At 35.0% G+C, this 20,694-nt stretch overlaps 2 protein-coding genes across 12 annotated transcripts in view; one reads left to right on the top strand and one right to left on the bottom strand.

Annotated features, from left to right (window-relative positions):
* LOC125675767 (titin-like) overlaps positions 1-20,694 on the top strand; it is a 249,910-nt gene that overhangs the window by 165,937 nt on the left and 63,279 nt on the right. The window lies entirely within an intron of this gene.
* Positions 1-20,694, bottom strand: part of LOC125661767 (uncharacterized) — a 71,414-nt gene that overhangs the window by 3,040 nt on the left and 47,680 nt on the right. For 8 of the 11 annotated variants that reach the window (XR_008801873.1, XR_008801875.1, XR_008801876.1 and 5 more), the window contains 4 exons: positions 17,151-17,253; positions 11,336-15,714; positions 4,589-4,705; positions 744-865 (listed from right to left, as the gene is read on the bottom strand). The gene's annotated coding sequence lies outside the window, so the exon portion shown is untranslated. The remainder of the gene's footprint in view (positions 1-743; positions 866-4,588; positions 4,706-11,335; positions 15,715-17,150; positions 17,254-20,694) is intronic. The other 3 variants (XR_008801877.1, XR_008801880.1, XR_008801874.1) reach the window with 3 other exon arrangements.

The raw sequence follows: 20,694 nt of genomic DNA, 5'->3' as shown, positions 1-20,694 counted from the left end.
AGTTTCGTATTTGCACCCATCTATATACTAGGCATCATGGTGACACCTACATGTTGAATATCATAATTTTTACTAAGCATTCAGCTACACTTGAAATGTATCCTAAAATTATTCTACACATTTTTACACATGTAATATCACTTCAAATATGGGGTTTCTCCATTTTTTAAGAAACTTGATCGCGCCTATAGTGCGAAACTGTCCCCTGCTACCTAGGCCTACGTGTATTTCATTTTTCATGGCAAAAGTCATTGAGACTTGGAACTATAGTTCAAATGTTGTAATTTATTAATTCGGTTGATATATATATTTTTCCAAACAGAACACAGTGATTCTTAAAAAAAAAAGATAACATACTTTAAATTTTGTATTAAAATTCAGTATCTTGTCCTATAATTTAAAAATTTGATTTATAACCTATGGGGGCATACTTCTGCCTCCTATTTGCAAGTTATTTTTCTATAGATTATGTCGACATGTAAGATAATTATGTCAACATATGTGCATGCATGCAACATAAATACAAATATATTTATTGATGCATATTTATTTATTGGCACAAACACATTTAGATTTCTAGATGTTCCGTCCCATTATCAATCTTATCTTAGTCGATTCGATCGTCCCATTACCGATCCGTCCCTAGACTATCCGTTCCCTAGTTAATACATCCCCTAGTCAATCCGGCCCAGAAAAAATAACTATGTCTACGTTTTTGAACTATTTTTCCAAGTGTTATTTACAGTACTGAATTGGTTTAATTCATCTGCATATTTCCTCTTCATTGTGTGTGCCTCTGACGTCTTCTGACATCAGGTGGTAATCCTTTTGATATGCTCTCTGGTATTCATGGCTTGACTGCAGACTATAAGATAACATACTTCATGATGAAACAACCATAACGTTATTAAAGCAAGGAAATATAAATAAAATGGTAAACCTTTGTTGCAGGTACGATTGCCATTTTTTCACTTTTCAAACTCTAATGCTTGTTGCCATGTACAGGGTCGCACCTCCCGGTGACAGTACTGGTATGGAAACTCCATTGTCAGAATGACGGGCGTGCCACTTTGAAGATTGGCTTTACGTAGCTCACTACACTAAAGCTTATACTCTGTATGACACCACGTCACAAGATGGTGATTTAAATGTTTTGTGAAATTATTTGTATTAATCGATTTGTTTGTCTATCATCGTAGCTTAGTGGTTATAGCATTGGGCTGGTGAACCGCAGATCTCAAGTTGAAATTCCCCAGACGTTTTCAATCATGTGTTGAAATAATTTGTTTGAAAATCATGTTTTTTTCCAAATTTGTATATTTTTTGCCTTTTTGGCAAATATACTTATTGTATATCATCTTTTATAATTTAATCAATTGGTACTAATTTGAGAAACTATTTCTGGGTGTAGTGAGCCACCTTGAGGTAATCCTTTATTTTGGTAGATCAAAAAATATTCCTACGCTCTGAGCAATTTTTTGAACTTCTGGAGTTTTGTTAATTTAAAAAAACTTCTAATAGTTAGCAGTGTTTGAAATTAACCATAGACCGAGAGACAATGCCTATATGTCAAATGACACTGGTCTATGCCAATTGTAAGTTAGATAGACCAAATTGTGTATGCCGATTTCTAGATTTAAGCAATTATATCCCATAGGACCCAGCATGGTCAGACGACATCTGATAAACGTTATGAGGAAAGGAAATTCTATGCCAATTTGATGATGTCTATGTCATCTTGTTTTGGCATAGACCTGTGGTCTATACCAGTTTTAAACCAATTTCTAAAACTGAGTTAGGTTACTGTAAGCTCGCAATTAATGATCGAAGATTGCACAACAATGCAGTTACATTACAATTGTGTATATAAACTCTAAAATTGTTTTCACTCAGATATGTTTTCATAATGATTAATGGACACACTTTTACATTGATTGCTGTACTAACTTAAATAACAAAGTCTTTACCATAATTAATGAGCACACTTTTTCATAACCAATTGTACTGCATGGTTATCGCACTTCAAACAACAATTATAAAGCCTAAGGGTTGAATTGTACAATTTTATTTACATACCGAACTCCCATAGTTATTTTAATAGTTTGATAACTAACTGCAATATGCATGCAAAACTTCCCTTTTTTTTCTTAATTAAGTAATTAATTATTTATTATATCTTTGATAAAAAAAATTTGGAGGAGCCGGATCGACTAGGCAAAATGGGACAAATCGACCAGGGCACAGACCATCTAAGGACTATAGGGATGGACCGACCGTGGAATGGATCAACCTGACGCCACACATTTACAATAATTGGCAAAGGCCCATTGAACATCATTAGATAATGTTTACATAAATATGTCAACATGAAGAAAAATGTAATCAGATTTTCCAAAATTATCAAATATCACCCACATGACTTGCAACATGGTAGATGCAACTTATATGCTGCGGTGGCCTAGTGGTTAGAGTGTTCTCCCCACATGAGGAAGGCCAGGGTTTGAATCCAGGTCAAGACAGACGTAAGTCGTTAAAACAGGTAGTGACAGTTCCATCGCCAAATGCTCGGCATCGCAGGTGTGAATGTCACAGGTCCTCGGAGATTACCTTAAAAATGGATGCCCCATGTCACAGTAGGTGTGGCACGCTAAAGAACCCTCACTGCTCAATGGCCGTAAGCACCAAGCATATAAGGCCTAAATTTGAAGCCCTTCAATGGTCTTGGTGACGTCTCTAAATGAGTGAAAAATTTTCGAGAGGGACGTAAACAAGATACAATCAATCGATTTGCAACTTATTTATGTTGACGGTGCAACTTATTCTGATGGAGACCAGCAGTTCCTTCCAGACACGGTCAAAAACACCCACGATAACAAGACCAGAGGTTGGCTATGTGACTAGCCTCATCTGCATGGTCCAGGTTGTTTTGAAGGAAAGGACAATTGTGTGTCCGCCAATAGAACATTCCAGGACACCTGGTACTGATCTAGTAGCTCTCTGAAAACAACTGAAAAGACTCAGCTACTAAACAATTCCATTTACAGCATTAGCGCTACTTAATTGTATAGTATAGGGGACTGGTGTTTCATATTACAAATGTAACAGGAAGGGAGAAAATGCAACGGACCAGACCAGGATTCGAACCCGGGCCCCCTGAATTCTCTAGTCAGGTGCTCTACCAACTGAGCTAACTGGCCACCGGCGATCGAACACAGCTGACCGCTACATTCCTCCCTCCTTAAATGTCTTCACACCTGAAGACATCAACCCAGGATCTTTATCCCTTGGCAGGCATTTTCACCTGTCAGTTCTAGGGACTGGTCTACGGCACCAATTTGAAATTAGAATAGGAGAGAGGAAAAAATCTTTGGCTGGACCGGGAATCCAACCCGGGACCCCTGCATTACTAGTCAGGTGCTCTAACCACTGAGCTATCCAGGCCGATATCCACAGTCCATTTAGCCCTCTTTACTACATTCCTCCCTCCTTAAGTTATCTTCGCCCTCGAAGACACACACAACCCAGGTTCTTTTCGCCCTTGACAGGACCTTCACCTGTAAGACCAGGGGTGGTCAACGGCACCAAATGTAACAGGAAGGGAGAGAATGCAACAGACCAGACCGGGATTCGATCGCCGGTGGCCAGTTAGCTCAGTTGGTAGAGCACCTGACTAGAGATTCAGGGGGCCCGGGTTCGAATCCCAGTCTGGTCCATTGCATTTTCTCCCTTCCTGTTACACTCAAATGATATAATGTCCTGTAATGTTAATATAATGTTCACTATAACAAAGTAAACTATCACCACATGCTATCTGTCAACATGTATGTAAACGAAGTGGTTGAACTGCTAGAATATCATACATAAACATTTCAATATCAAACGCTCAATATGACAAATTTTACTAGCAAAATGGTTCTGAATCAGATATTTGAATATATCGTAAATACACGTTTTAAACGCTCAACACAACAAATTCAATAATATTGAATATATATACCATAAATACACATTTGAATATCTAACGCTCAACACGACATATTCAATGGCATAATGGTTCAAATGTTGGAGTATCATAAATACATGTGTAGCGGTCAGCCGGGTTCGATTGCCAGTGACCAGATATCTCAGTTGGTAGAGCACCTGACTAGAGATTCAGGGGGCCTGGGTTCGAATCCCGGTCTGGTCTGTTGCATTTTCTCCCTGTTACATTTGGTGCTGTGACCAGCCCCTGGAACTCACAGGTGAAAATGCCTGCCAGGGGTTGATGTCTTCTGGTATGAAGACATTTAAGGATGGAGGAATGTAGCGGTCAGCCAGTTTCGATCGCTGGTGGCCAGATATCTCAGTTGGTAGAGCACCTGACTAGAGATTCATGGGGCCCGGTCTGGTCCGTTGTTCTCCCCGTTACACATGTGTAAATACTAAATTCTCAACACAACATTTTTCAAAATATGACAAGAAGTATACAGTATATCATCACGTTTGCAAATATTGCAAAAATGCTGGATTTACCTGCGATGCTAATATCATGTAACCGAGGTATTACATGATGTAATGGTAAACACAAGGCATAAAAATAATGCCTTACCTTAAATGTGGCAAAGCTTCAACCAAAAAACATAGAAAACAGGTAAACATCTTGACAGGTACAGTGCAGTAGGCCGACTGCTGGACAGGTAGGTAGACAAGGCTGTGTGAGCTGGAGCTGGAAATTGAAAACTTTCAAATTTATTATATTCAGTAACCCCCTATGCAGTTTTAGTAAAAAGTAATCTGGGGAAAAAAAATTAAAATCCTAACTCATGGACTTGAACTCACAATTAAAGGCATAATTAAAACAGAAATTAGCAACTTCCCCCAATTTGATATTATGGCAAAACATTGCAGATACAATATTTTTAGATGTTTCACTTCAAGGTAAAATGAAAATGAAGTTTCAAAAGGTGACACATAAGTCAATTTAAACTATTTCAGAAAATGTTTACAATTAATTTGCCTATTTTTTTTGTTAATATATTTTTTTGTTAATATAAGTATATTTGTTGATCAAAACTTGTTACACATGTATGCTAGGTTAAATTCCAATTTATGATAGGAGTGAAATAAACTTAAATCAACAACAACTTCATTATCAAACCAATAAATAGGAATTAAGAATTTATAGGTGGGACCGTCACATATTTAAAGTTGTAAACATGCCACTGTAGGAGTTGCTTATCCCTGTTTATATATGTATCTGTCGCAAATTACAGATCAGCAGTCGATCGACACATCAACTGACTGAGCTATACCCAGCTTAAGGCAAAATTTTAAAGGAATATAGTATTACAAATATTGCTGATGTTTACATTTTCATTCATGTTTAAAAGATCAGTCAGCCATTATGATGCTGTAGTATACTTCTTAAAGATCTGGGTTAGAATAGGTCCTTAGTACCCCCTTGCTTGTCATAAGAGGCGACTAAATGGGGTGGTCCTTCGGATGATATCGCAAAAACCAAAGTCCTGTATCACAGCAGGTGTGGCACCATAGAGATGGTGATGTCTCCATATGAATGAAAATATTCTCAAGCGGGACATCAAACAATATACATTCATCCTTTCAGAAATGGTTTCAACTACAGATGGACAGACTGACAGAAAGTACCAAAACAATATGCCAAATATAATATATTTACAGTATAGGACTGCCAGAAAATGGCCATTTTCTGGAAGGAGTTATAAACTTGATGAAAAGTTGTACAGAAACATGACAGACACCTGACAACAAACAGTAGAAACACTAAAATCAGCATCATAAAATAACAAAATATTTTTAAAGAATATAATACTTGTAAGTTCAGGTGAACTGAATATGTGGTTTTGTTTTACTAACATTGATCGATACCATGGACACTTTTGGCCATGAGTCCCCCAGCAGCAGGAAACATTAAGCCATTTAAAATTTACGATTAACAAAATAAGTACTAGTATACCATTTTTCTATTTTGTGTGCAAACCATTTGACAACTAACATTTAAAGTAGTTCCATCCTCATGGAACATCAATAGATTTAAGCATGATAAGAACATAAATTTTGTTCAGTCCTTTCTGATAGGTATTGTAAAAAAAAATCTTGTTAAACATCTAAAAATTCTAAGTTATATCCTATATGATATATGGTTCAAAATATTGAATCCAAGGGCAATAACTCTGTTTTCATTCATTCCTTTATCAAGTCCATTATGTGATAGATTTTATTTATTTTTCAGAAACATTCTTAAAAAATATTTTTGAAAAGAAATAGTTTCATGAAATTGATATGAATAATATCATATATATTATTACCACTTTTTATAAAATTTTGAAAATGCTATTTAAGGATAATTACAATTTTCTGATGTTGATATTTACGATTCTGTTTAGGCCACATTTAAAAGAATTCTGTTTTCCCTCCCCCGGCTCTACATATTATGTAGTTTGTATAACAGCTAGACCTGCAGGTAATGTTTTTTTCAACTGGATGTTTGCTAATAATATGGATGTATATGCTTCGACATGATCACACTATCTAAATAGATTTTTTATGCTATCATCAAATTGAATGCATTTAGATCATGAACCCTTTTGCTTTCAAGTGCTACTGTCCAAGAGTAGACTTGTATCATATTATGCTGCATTATGTATGTCTCACATCTTAAAAAGTGCAATAACCTATATATTTTCTTTGACAATTTATTAGTTTTAACCAAATACAAATAAATTCTATACTTTTATCAGGCAAGTATGGAGTTACCTTAAGGATTCTTTAATTACTAGGTTTTGTTTAAGTGTACACCTTGACAAATATTTGTAGTGTAGAAAAGTGATGAATATTGGACTATGTGAACAGATGTGGATTACTAAGTTTCCTCAATTTAAAAATAATCTGCATGGTATTGTAATCCATTTCCTCATTATATTTCATAATTATGTTTTTTAATATCTATTTATCAATGCAAAAAAGCTTTCCCACATTTTTAAAAAAATTCTTATATGATTTTCATATTCTATAAATAGTCTCTAAATATTTAAACTAACAATTGCTTTATAACGTAAACCCTTTTTCAAATATATTGATACCTAAATTTGCACAAATTCAGTGATATATATAATTACTTTAACATTTGATCTCCAATCAAATCTAATATTAGGTATCAACTAATTGGAAGTTTCCATCAACTGTATTATCTGCTCTTAGGCAGGGGTTTCACCCAGAACCTCTGGGCTCATTGTAGCTCATTTTAAAGTATCCATGTACAGTTACATAATTGCATGGTACATTATAATGAGTAATATAAAATGTGTACTGTACAGAAACTGTACAAACATTGGTAAAAACCTTATCTTCTCACAATATAACTTTAACAAGATTAGTTAAACTTTCACATGACTAATAAATCTTTCCTTCTTAAAATCATTCTCAAACAGTACACATTATGATTCCTTTAACTTAAATTGCTAATCTAATATTAAATAGATGTTTTGGCATGGCACGAATTGCCTCACCTGCAGTAAATTCAAATGTAGGAAATTCATCAAAGTATAGCATTGAATGTGGTATTCAGATTGTATGTTACACACATTTAGTGAAATGAAGATTTCAACAATAAGCCTTCATATGTTTTAACAGTCATAAAATAAATTAATTAATTTTTCTAGGTTAAAGGGGCACCACTCCATCAAAACCAATGAAAAGGAACAAAACTCAAACTTGATCTGTAACTCAGTAATACACATCTGCATGCAGGCATACAAAAAATCAGTTCAATATCTCACAGCATATAGAAAAAAGTCTAAAAATTTTAAGTTCAAGGGGCACTACTCCATCAAAAATCAACGAACCGGAGCAAAACTCACACTTGATCTGTAACTCGACATCAATATACACCTGCATACAAAACATCAGTTCAATATCTCAAGGCATTTAGAAAAATTTCAGAAAACTGGTCCTAACATTAATTTTTCAAACAGGGCACAACTCCATCAACAAGAGACCCACAAGCCTTATCGGTCAACTGATTACTTGTCTAGTTAAAAGTATCTCTAGTCCCAAGGGATATGAAATCTAAAAACAAAATCCTGTTCTGAATATCTAAGCTAAATTCTAATAGCAACAGTATAAAATAAAATGTGTTCTTAAATCCTCAATGCCCTCAAAAGTGTATACACTGATGAAAGGCTTTACATAATACAAGAGGTCCAAGGGCCACATCGCTCACCTGAGTCACCTTGGCCCATATTTAAAGATTTTCCCTATATATTCGCATATACAACTTTGATCCCTATTGTGGCCCCATCCTACCACCAGGGGCCATGATTTTACAAACTTGAATCTGCACTATGTCAGGAAGCTTTCATGTAAATTTGTACTTTCCTAGCCCAGTGGTTCTTGAGAAGATTTTTAAAGATTTTCCCTATTTATTCCCATGTGAAACTTTGATCCCCTATTGAGGCCCCAACCTACCCCTGGGGGCCATGATTTGAACAAAATTGAATCTGCACTGTGTCAGGAAGTTTTCATGTAAATTTCAGCTCCTCTGGCTCAGTGGTTCTTGAGAAGATTTTTAAATGATGCCACCCTATTTTTGCATTTTTGTGATTATCTCCCCTTCGAAGGGGGCATGGTCCTTCGTTTGAGCAAACTTGAAAGCCCTTCACCCAAGGATGTTTTTGGCCAATTATGGTTGGAATTGGCCCAGTGGTTCTGGAGAAGAAGACGAAAATGTGAAAAGTTTACAGATGGACAGACAGATGACAGAAAATAGGCGATCAGAAAAGCTCACTTGAGCTTTCAGCTCAGATGAGTTAATAATATGCTAGATGAAATCCCTTGCAAACGCGGGAAATCACAATTAAATAATATTGCATAAAGGAAGGACCATATGCATGCTTGAATTGTTGTGCACATGAAATGAATAAACACTATATACTACGTTTGGCCCCACCTTGGGGTCAGAACCTACCCTGGGGATCATGAAATTTACAATTTTGGTAGAAACCTTCCTGCTTTATATCTTTATGCATTTAGTTTTTCGTTAGTACGTGTGATTCTAGAGAAGAAGATTTTTGAAAATTGGTCAGTTTTGGGCAGTTCTTACCCTGCCTCTAAGGTCCCAGGGGTGCATGCAGGTATCCTGAAATTTACAACTTATGTCTCCCTTGTTCCAAAGATGATTCATACCAAATTTGAAAATAATTAGAATGATAGTTATCAAGAAGAAGTTAAAAATGTCTATTGTTCACCCAATTTAACAACTGACCATTTTGGCCCTACTCTGATACCAAAACCCCTACCTCTGGGATCATCAAATTTACAATTTTGGTAAAGGACTACCTGTTCTTTCTAAATATCCATTTAGTTTCAATAAAGTATCAATAGCACTAAAGAAAATGTTATTTAAGTGTTTTACACATTAAACACTATATGCCAATTTTGGTCAAAACCCCTACCCTGGGGATCATGAAATTTACAATTTTGGTAGAGGCCTTCCTGCTCTACATCATCATGCATTTAGTTTTTCTTACACATGTGCGGTTCTTGAGAAGAAGTTTTTTTTTAAATTGGTCAATTTGGGCAGTTTTTATCCCGTCCCTAAGGCCCCAGGGGTGCTGGAGTCCTGAAATTTACAATTTATGTCCCCCTTGTCCCAAAGACGCTTCAAACCAAATTTGAAAAGAATTGCACTGGTAGTTACCAAGAAGAAGTTAAAAATGTTCAATTGTTAACACACGATGGACGACAAACAATTGCAATAAAAAAGTCCAGAAAACTGGTTGTAAGAGTAATTTTTCTAAGTTAAGGGGGCACAACTCCATCAAAAATCTAGGAACCAGAACAAAACTCAAACTAAATCTGTAACTCATCAATTTACACCTGCACACTAAAAATCAATTCAATATCTCTAGGCATTTAGAAAAAAAAGTCCGAAAGAAGGACGGAAAAGGGTAAACTATATGCCCCAACCATGTTGTGGCGGGGGGCATAAAAAATGATTGTACAGGAAGTTGTTTTTGTTTATGGTTACAAGCCATAGTAGTCATGCAAGTATGAAGAATGTAGTGATATACCAATAATGCACAGTGATTCCTATGCTATCTGTGTATGTAATATCAAAAGCAATTTAACTGCCATTTTGTATCAAAGTTATACGACTGGTAAAGTATGCTTAAGGTAGCTCATTACACCAAAATTTTTATTAATGGTTCTTTAAAACACCTCTTATGAAGCATGATTTCTCTATCAAAAGAGTGAAACAAGCAATTTCGTTGTTTTCTCCCAGGCACGAAAAATTACGATATCTAATCCAACATGAAATTAAATACATCTATAACAAACTCCCTACGTTGCAGTAACAAATGGCCTAAAGTCTTTGTCATAACATTTTTGATGAAGTTTAACATACATGGTCTATCAATAAAATGAATTCACATCTAAAGCCTGGTTTACATAAATTTGTCCTTTGATATTCCCATAGATTCTGTCCATATACAATGCTGTCTGGTTTCCATGCGATGGCTGGTGGCAAATGCGAGATTTTCATCCAGAATTACGAACTCTGTGGCCTCTATGATATTGTTAAGTTTAAAGTTTTCAAAATTTTAAGAATCGTAAGTGCATAGCCTGTGCACATGACGTACAATGTATTCCACAATCTCTCCATGGTCATTTCACAGAATTGCCCTGATCATGGAAATTTTTATTTTCTCATAATTTGCAGTATTCCATTATAGTTTATAATAAACTACATCCAATTTGCATATCCAGTGTAAGCAGTATGTCTAACTGGCAGGACCTATTGTCTTGTTGGTTGGAAGTTTTCAAGAACTGACTTCGCACAGCCTATAGCACGAGAGTCGTGAGGGCTCCATACAATTTCCAAGAGAGAATTGTGGATATCTAGCAGAGACTATTACATAAAATGCACAATGTTAAAATAATTTCCATATAGTCAATGTATGGATTAACCTGACCTCTTTGGAGGAGCTGCAAACAATGTCATGATAACAGATGTCCATATTTAATGTAAACATGAACACCATGGCCTCTTACAATGCTCTATAAATCTCATGGACATTCATACATAAATTAATCGGACGGTCATCGTAGTTAACGTAAACCAGGCTTTAATCACATTTCTTACATATATAGAATAATCTGGATTAAAGACAAAATAGACAAAAAGACTGGAATTCTATTATGAATAAATGCTGATTTGATGGTTACACTTGTATAACTATTGCATTAGGCGAGTACTTCATGTACAGTGTATGCACTGTACAGATATATCATATAACATACAAAACAAATTAAATACCGACTATTTTTTTTAGGTCCATGGTGGTCCATTGTAGACATCCATTGTAGTCCATCCAGCTATAGTTTACCTTCCTCCACTGGCTGCTTGTGATTGTTGTTCATGGTCAACTACTATGTACTTCTTGTTGTAGTCTATGGTCAAATCTGTGCAATTAGTGGATGTAGTCTTTGGTCAACTCTGGTCACTGCTTGAAGTCCATGATCATCTCCTGGAGGCTTGTGACTGTAGTTCGTGTTTACCTCAGGACATAAATGAAGCACTGTTTCTGCGAGGTGATGTAGGTTGGTTAGGATAGTACCTTTTCAATCTTTCTCGGTTCTTTCTTGTGTTGGGTACAATTACATGAATGTGGGTTTTTTGTGTATATAAGGTGAAAATCTGTCCTAGCTTGAGTGGTCATGTTGCTGAGAAGATATTTTAGATAGTGCTGTTTCTGTAAGGGGATGTGATGAGTTTTAGATAAGAGTCTGGAATGTGAGTGTGGTGTGTGGACCAGTGTAGAACAAAGGTACTACAGTACCCGCAACGTTATTCTTGACATTCCTATCGTGCTCTATCGTGCGTGTATCCTATCGTATCGTGCGTGTATCCTATCCTATTGTGTATCAGGTTTTCTGTTTTCTATCATGTTTTGCATTTATCAGGTCTATCGTGTTTTGCGTGTATCAGGTTTTCCGTTTATCGTGAAAATCGTTTATGGTGTAGCTTCGGAAACTATCGGGATCGTATATAAAATCTAATGAAAAAGTATGATACTTTCCGAAACCTTTATTCGTTTTGTTAAAGAAGCTATTTTTAGGAATCGAGGAAAGACGGTATATTTGAAGGAGGACATAAAGTTGTCGATTTTAAGGCAGAAGAAGAGCTACATGTATTTGTCTGTCCAGAGAGAGTGAAAATTTATCACAATTTAATTCTAAGTAGTCTGGAAAGTAGGCAGTGGTCTGTCAAGAAAACCGAGGACAGTAAATCTGAAAGCTCCTTCATCTGAAGTTCATAAACACTTGTTTGTCTAGAAACAATTATTGGTAATTAACACTAACAGAAAAATAGGGAGTTCCGATTTGAAAGGAAAAATCAGTAAATTACATTGTTTATCACATACATGTATATTTTAATAATGGTTCTTTTTCTTCCGATTTTTTTCACTTGTATGCTACTTATACAGCAACTGCTGAACTTGTGCGCGTCCTTATATCTGATTTTGTGTATCACCCGTGTTTTGACAGCTAACATTCTCAGAGACATTGTATTTCACCCATTAGAAGATTAAGTTTTAAAAGGGTGCAAGGGTGTTGCATCCCCCAAAATTCTGCTCAAATGGGCACAATTCCGCTGTCATCGTTGTTTTGTTTTTACTTTGTACATGTACACATGTACCAATAGTCGTACGTGTAGATACTGGAAATTTATGTTGGTTTTGATGATTATTTGAATTTTTTACACACTAAGAGTTTCAAAATTGTGAATTTAAAACAAGCGGGGGTTTGTTTATGCTTTTTAAACAGTTTATTTATGTTTTGTTAACAAAATATCAATTCAAATAACTATGTTCCAATTACTTATGACTATCAATTATCATTCATAGTGTAAAAATATCTAACAGGTGTAGTGCGGTTGATTTTTTTATGAAAATAACTTGAGATGTTGAATGAGCCGTGAACTTAGAGCTTGATGCAAAATAACCCCCTCCTCGCTACACACAAAATATTACTTGGTTTTATTTCATATTCAAGGTAATATACATTAGCATAAGAGAGCTACGGAAGCATGATACCACTACATTATATTACATTTAGTGAATTCCCTGTATAATTTATATATTAAACATTAGGTGACGTACAATATAAGTTTTAGAATCATTGGCTGAGAAAATTCATATAGATATCAAATAATGAATTCAATGCCGTATGCATTTTAGTTTTTTTATTTTAGCTGTGATGGCATAAAAAACATAAATAATAATAATAATAAAAAGTACGACCTTGGGTGAAAGAAATTATATGGTACAAAATCGATCAATGTTTTAAACAAATGTTACCGCGACGGGGACAGGTAACTGATAGTCACCCCGCGATGAGAACGCGGTTTTCCTGAGTTACCTATAGATTTTGCCAACTGCAAGAACGCAGAAAACAAAAAATCTGCATTGTCCGTAATGTAGGTATATAATGAACATTGAAATCCTTCAATATTATTATCAACATAATGTAATTATGTTGTAGGTATCAAAATTTCGTTCTGTCTAACTCGTTTCTAAATTTACAACATTCCTATCAGGTTTTCCGTTTATCATGAAGATCGTTTATCATGTTTTGCGTTTATATCAGGTTTATCGTGAAGATCGTTTATCAGGTTTTGCGTTTATCCTATCGTATCATGCGTGTATCCTATCGTATCGTGCATGTATCCTATCCTATCGTGCGTGTATCGTGCTCTATTGTTTATCATGTCAAGAATAACGTTGCGGATATACTGTACCACTCCACCTACACCCAGATTTCAAACATCTACAAAACTTAATGAGGGCATGTAGATGTGTTGCTGAATGACTTTTGTTACAGGATGTTTTTGTGCTGCTGTAAAAATAGTTATTGTAGTATCTTTTGTGAGAAATTTTTGTATTTTCTTTTTGAGAAAAAAAATCTTCTGAACTTATGGTTAACAGTGTTTTATAGTACAATGAAAACATAAAGGTATAAATAGAAAAACTTTATATCTGAAAGAATGGTGTGAAAATAATGTATATACAGTTAACTCATTGTTAGATGAGAATGGAGATACCATGAATTATAATCAATTCATGGAAATGTATAAAGTAAAATCTCATTTTCTGGTTTAAGACAAGCATTGAAGAAAGCAATGAGAGTTAATGGAATAAACCAGTTTATAAAAGTTCAAGAACCTACTATTCCTCTACATATAGCCCCTTTCATGTATTTTAAAAGAAACAAGAAAAAACTACCAAATTTTTAATTATTGTGAAGAAAAACCTACAGGTCAAAAGAAGTGGGATATACAATTTGATATCTCTCAAGAAGAGTGGAATACAATTAATAAAAATGTTTTTACTATTACAAAGGATACAAATATCTACAAATGTAGAGGTACAATATCGTATAAATCATAAAATTTTAATCACAAATCATTTTTGTTAAAAATAAAGAAAATAGACAACGATTTATGTTCGTTTTGTGCAAAACAAAAGGAATCAATAGAGCATGTTGTGTATGACTGTGAAAATGTTTTATTTTTCAAGAATGTGCAGTCCTGGTTTAGGGATTTTTTTTCAGTAAATATTGTTGTTGATAAAAAAAACTTTTTGCTGGGTAGCTCAGAAAATGAAATGATCAATTTGATTAATTATTATTTAAAATACTTTGTGTATAGTTGCAAATGTAGAGGCAATTCGCCTTTGTTAAATAACTTTGTTACCACTTGGACAAATGTGTACAAAGTAGAAAAGCATGCAAAAATTATTATGTAGATGTTTTTAGAAGAAATGGAATACATTTCATAAATTAAAAGATTTATAGATTTAGATCATCCAGAATATATAATATGTAATTGTATACATTAGCCTATGTATATCATTGGAAGTTATTATCAATGTCATAACAGTACATCATACATTGACTTGGGTGGTAATGTGTTGCTGAAAAGAATAGTGCCGTTTTGTATGGAGACATGGTGATATACATGTTTCAGATACACAAATTGGAAATGTAAGTTGTGTTCCTTTGGGTAAATATACAATAGCTTGGCATTTGTTTTGCTGAAAAGACTGTTTATATAGTGCTGTTTGTGTAAGGGGATGTAAGAGTCTGAAATGTGTGTGTGGTGTGTGGACCAGTGTAGAACAAAGGTACTACCACTCCACCTACACCCAGATTTCAAACCTTTACAAAACTTAATGAGGGCATGTAGATGTGTTGCTAAGACTGCTGTTGAAAGATACGCTACTGAGAAAAAAGTATTTTTTGTCACCATTAAGATCTTTGCGATAAAGAATATCTGTGATGCTTTTAACATGTAGTTGTTTTCTTGTGTTTGTTAGATAAAAAGTGTGCTGCTTTGAATCAACTTGCTTCTTAGAACAAAGGTACTACCACTCCAACAACACCCCATGTTTAAACTTTCATGAAACTTGTAGATGTAGAGCTGAAATACATGTTCACTTTGTCAACTTTTTAAATGATGACTCCATAATGTAATTTTTTACTGAGCAATGTTTCCAAGATTGTGGAAATACACCTCTCTTTTCCTTCTTCTGCAGTTTAAAAGTTTCACTCTGATCAGGAATTTTTGTTTAGACACTTCATAGTCCTTAAGAAATTCTGGATATTGCTGAATAAAGCTCTTCATTTTATTTTTGACTGTAAAATAAAAGCAAATAGTTCTTGCTCTGATATACTCCCAGCTAAATATGAAATGCCATAATAAACAACCTGTAATAACTTTAAATTTCTAATAAAGTATATGATATGAAGGTTTTTATGAATAATATTATCTAAAATCTCAGCTTGCATTGTCCTTCGATTTTTCATCCAAAATCACAACTAGTCTTCCATTTTCATATATCTTAACACTGCTTTAGTTTTATTTAAATCCAGGTTGTAAAACTAAAATCATCTAAAAATCACTAATTTTTTGATAGACACAAATATTGACCAAAACAAAAAACACAAGAGGCCAAAGGGCCACATCGCTCACCTGAGTTACCTTGGCCCATATCTGAAGACTTTCCATATATATTTTCATGTAAAACCTTAGTCCGTATTGTGGCCCCAACCTATACCCCTTGAGGCCATGATTTTTACAAACTTGAATCTGCACTATGTCAGGAAGCTTTCATGTAAATCTCAGCTCCTTTGTCCCAGTGGTTCTTGAGAGGATGATTTTTAAAGATTTTTCTATTTATTCCCAATTTCCCATGTAAAACTTTGATTCCCTACTGAGGCCCCAACCTACCCCCGGGGGCCATGATTGAACAAATTTGAATTTGCACTATGTCGGGAAGTTTTCATGTAAACCTCATCTCTTCTGGCTCGTTGGTTCTTGAGAAGATGATTTTTAAATATTTTTTCTATTTATTCTCATGTAAAACTTTGATCCCCTATTGTGACCCCAACCTACCCCTGGGGGCCATGATTTGAACAAAATTGAATCTGCACTATGTCAGGAAGCTTTCATGTGAATTTCAGCTCTTCTGGCTCATTGGATCTTGAAAAGAAGATTTCTAAAGATTTTCCCTATATATTTCAATGTAAAACTTTGATCCCCTATTGTGGCCCCAACCTACCCGGAGGCCATGATTTGAAGAAACTTTAATCTGCACTATGTCAGGAAGTTTTCATGAAAATTTCAGTTCCTTTGGCCCAGTGGTTCTTGAGAAGGATTTTTAAATGATGCAACCCTATTTTTGAGATTATCTTCTCTTTGAAGGGGGCATGACCCTTCATTTGAACAAACTTGAAAGCCCTTTACCCAAAGATGTTTTTGGCCAAGTTTGTTTATAATTGGCCCAGTGGTTCTTGAGAAGAAGATGAAAATGTCAAAAGTTTACAACGACGCCAACAGACAACGGACAAATTTTGATCAGAAAAGCTCACTTGAGCCTTTGGCTCAGGTGCGCTAAAAACAACAAAAACATTATGAAGTTGAAATGTTTAAATTTGGGGGGCACTGGTTACAAGTGAGGAAAGGGTCAATATGGTAATTTGTTATGCCTAACAACAAGAACAAATTGTATATCATTTAATTTAAGTAAATTCATTCATATGTGAAAAACTAATATTAAAAAGTTTCTTACTGTTTAGTGCTCCCTTATTTCCTTTTTGTGTTCCATCATTTATTTCCTCTGTGAAAAACTGTTACAAGTCTGTCCTCTTTTTCCGTCCAAGTGTGCCGCTGACCTGCATGTGGAGAAGACAGTTTCTTACAATACAAACTTTAAGGATTATTTTCATTTGAAGAAATTCCCAAATGCTTCAAGCAGCACAATATTGCTTGCATACCAATATAGCAAAAGTACAATGTGACTTTTCTATACAATTTACACATAAATTAGAGTTTCTCCATTGATTCTTCATAACACTGTAATGGTTTCAAGGGGGTACTCTACAGTGTCATAATGGTTGACTTCCTTTCAAACCATGAGTGAAAATATGATTATCAGCAATATAAATTTTGTCCATTCATTTCAAAGTTCATCGCCTAGCTCGCATTAGCATGCTGTTTGCTGATCTGTATGTAGACTGCAGGTTCGAAACTAGCTGCAGAAACGTAGCTCTCTGAAAAAATATTTTGACGGAACGGAGAGCTACATATCCGCCCCTTAGAAAAACCTTCGATTTACGGCGCACAAAAAGCTGTGCACGGTTGAGGCCTGATATTGTTGTATTCTTGTGTTGCTGTCTCATAAATTTAGTATCAAAAAATTCTCAACATATTTTCTTACTATACTTGTGTCCAAACACACTTTCAAATATTCATTAAAGGTCATAGGAGACGATTTTCAAAAAAAAAATTGTTTTGCACAAAAATGTGTTAAATTCTTCTTTAATTACTTAACATATGTAAATATGTCATTCACAAAAAATCGTAAGGTAACCGGCGCTACAGACCGTCAAATACTGCTGTGGTGTGAAGTATCAAAATAGTAAGGTGACTTATCTCCCTTTTTTGATGACGTCAAAAGAGACCAGCCTGACGCAAATGTGTATTTGTTTATACTAACAACTGCGGGTTTAGCCGTCAAAATGTTCAATGTGATTACATTCAACTATAATGTAGCAAGTCAGGTATTTCTATATATACTTTTGTCTAAATGATCCTACGTTTAGAAAGATCTGGTACGTGTGAAATCTACACAGAGAACACAGAACTGGAGGTTGTTTGACAATCATTTTACGTGATTACGGGGGTTGATGAGGATCAGTTTCATTATTGTATATACTCTACTTTGGCAAAAACTAATGGGTTTATGAAATTAAATCTTCGACCAGATGCAGTTGTAACTATTTTCGACTACAGACCAACTGCAAGCACGGCTAAGATGAGAAAATCCTGCAAAACGTTGACTGATGACGGTAGTGCAGATATTCATAATTTAGTATAAACATGATCTGATTTGTTTAGAAATGAAATAGTCATATGAAGCTCTTCTGATCAGAATCTTTTTCTCTGAATATATAAGTACATGTAAATAAATTGAAGATGAATAGGTCTAACTTTATATGTTGAAAGTTGCATTATCAGACCCCCCCCCCACTCTTTTCTGTTTGAAAAAGAATGTTCAAAGCAAATGGTGGAGCGATATTGAAATTACAAGTTTTTATATTAGGTGAAATAAACCAATTTTTACAGTCATGCAACAGTTGGGGGATGATTTTTCTTCTTCTTCAAACGAAGCACTAATTTGCACGTTGGTTTCCTTATTGGGGTCAAAATTTAAAACAAAAAATAACGTTAATTAAAGGCCAAGGATTTTGAACAACCGGTCAGTTTTCCTCAGGGCGGGACTAATTTTAGGCAGGTGTGAAGCCCCAATCCCAAGGGAACCCTGCTAGCTTGTATATACCTTCCCAAATACACAGGATGTTTTCTGTGTTACCTGCATTACCTGTACGTTTTTGTAAATTCATGGTAGTCATTTTTCTTGACGTGCAGGTTAATCGAAACTTTGATAATTAAATCTAATGAATCAACACATAAAATTAAAGCTCGATAAATTTATTTTGTGTAAATGAGAACTTTGGCCATTGATAAATTAGGCAGATTATTCTTTTTTCTAAGTTTTCACATATCCGTTTGACTGCCTTCGTCGGATACCCAGTATCCGACGATGTATGACTGCAAACATACAGTTTCCAACCGGGGTTCCTGCGTACTGTGGAGATTTTCTGGCTATGTACAGCTTATGAACCAATCATCGTCCCACACCCCACAATGACTCAACATATTCCAAAACTGTTTAGAAAGTTTTATTCTGTTTGAATTAGTTTTTCTGGACCGCACACCTGAATTCTTTGGCTACCTAAAGTTGTCTGTTTGACTTGTCCATAACTCATGGCCTACAAAAACAGTCAGGACATTCGGATTTTTCGACAAATACTTCAATAACTGGTCCAGACGAAGAATTTGTTCTTCCTCTGGCTTCCATGCAGTTTCAACCATTATACGCAAGAAAGAGCCCTTATAGCCAATCTGATTAAAATAAGATCTTTGATTTGCTCCGTTATTTTTATGTCGCTATACACAAAAGAATGTTGTAAAATTGTAAAAGAATGTTAAAGCCATTTATATTTAATATTATTATATTTACCTGCTAAACTAAAATAGCTGCACACAATACTTGTAAAAATCAATAAATTCAAAATACGGCGCTCACGATGTGTGCAAAGGAAATTCTGATCTGGCTATAAAATATATCCAAGTCAGGGTGGGACTTGGACACATAAAACCAAAGGGGGATGAGGGGTGCCCACCTTTTTTGTCAGTCAGCCTTCAATTTGACAACAACAACAACCCCCACCCCCCCTGGAAAAAAACCTGCATCACCGTGTCTGCAAGGGTTAGAAATAGCGCAAGTAATAACTATCTATATTTCTCTTATTGTCATCAGAGAATGTACTCTGAAACTATCATACATTTATCATTAACCAGTCAGTATTATTTCAACCTATTCGTAATAAATAGGACCTTGATCGATCTTCTTGTTCGTCCTCCGATGAAAAATCGTCGATGTGGCTGGTATTTGCATTAATTATGAGTTCAAAGTGATATCCTTGTATAACAAACTATGGTTCCCCATTCAAAAACTCCCCCAGTTGCAAATAAATTGTTTATGGGTGTGCTTCTGTTTTGATTCACAAATCTGAGTGTGGTCTCTTATGACGTCACAAATTCAGGAAATCAGGAACGATAATCGGGTAACGATTTTCTATTCCAACTAACTTTGCATCTCAATTTCTTAGAGTTCATATCGTTATTAATCTTAAAAAGGCATTTTTATGAGGAGGCTATGAAATAAAGTTGATAATTATGGAGAGAAAAGGTATTGTTAAAAACCGTCTCCTATGACCTTTAAAGCCCCATACGACCAGAAAACTCCCAGCTTCAAATGATTTCGTTTGTTGACGTAGCCATGTGAGGTAGCCGGGTCAATTTGAACCCTGTTGTGTTGGTATATATTCATAAAATTCGTTTTAAGTTATATATTCGTTCTTCATTTATTATCAAAACGAATAATTTATAGAAATTGAAAAATATAGTTTTTCTAAAGGTAAAATAAGCTCTTGATTAATGAAAATGCTACAGAAGTTCTTAACACTCGTGTGGCCATGTGACAGGGA

Source organism: Ostrea edulis, chromosome 3 (genome assembly GCF_947568905.1).
Source record: "Ostrea edulis chromosome 3, xbOstEdul1.1, whole genome shotgun sequence".
In the NCBI taxonomy this organism is placed as follows: Eukaryota; Metazoa; Mollusca; class Bivalvia; order Ostreida; family Ostreidae; genus Ostrea; species Ostrea edulis.
Note: the sequence above shows the minus strand (reverse complement) of the source record. Positions and strands in the feature narration are given on the sequence as shown.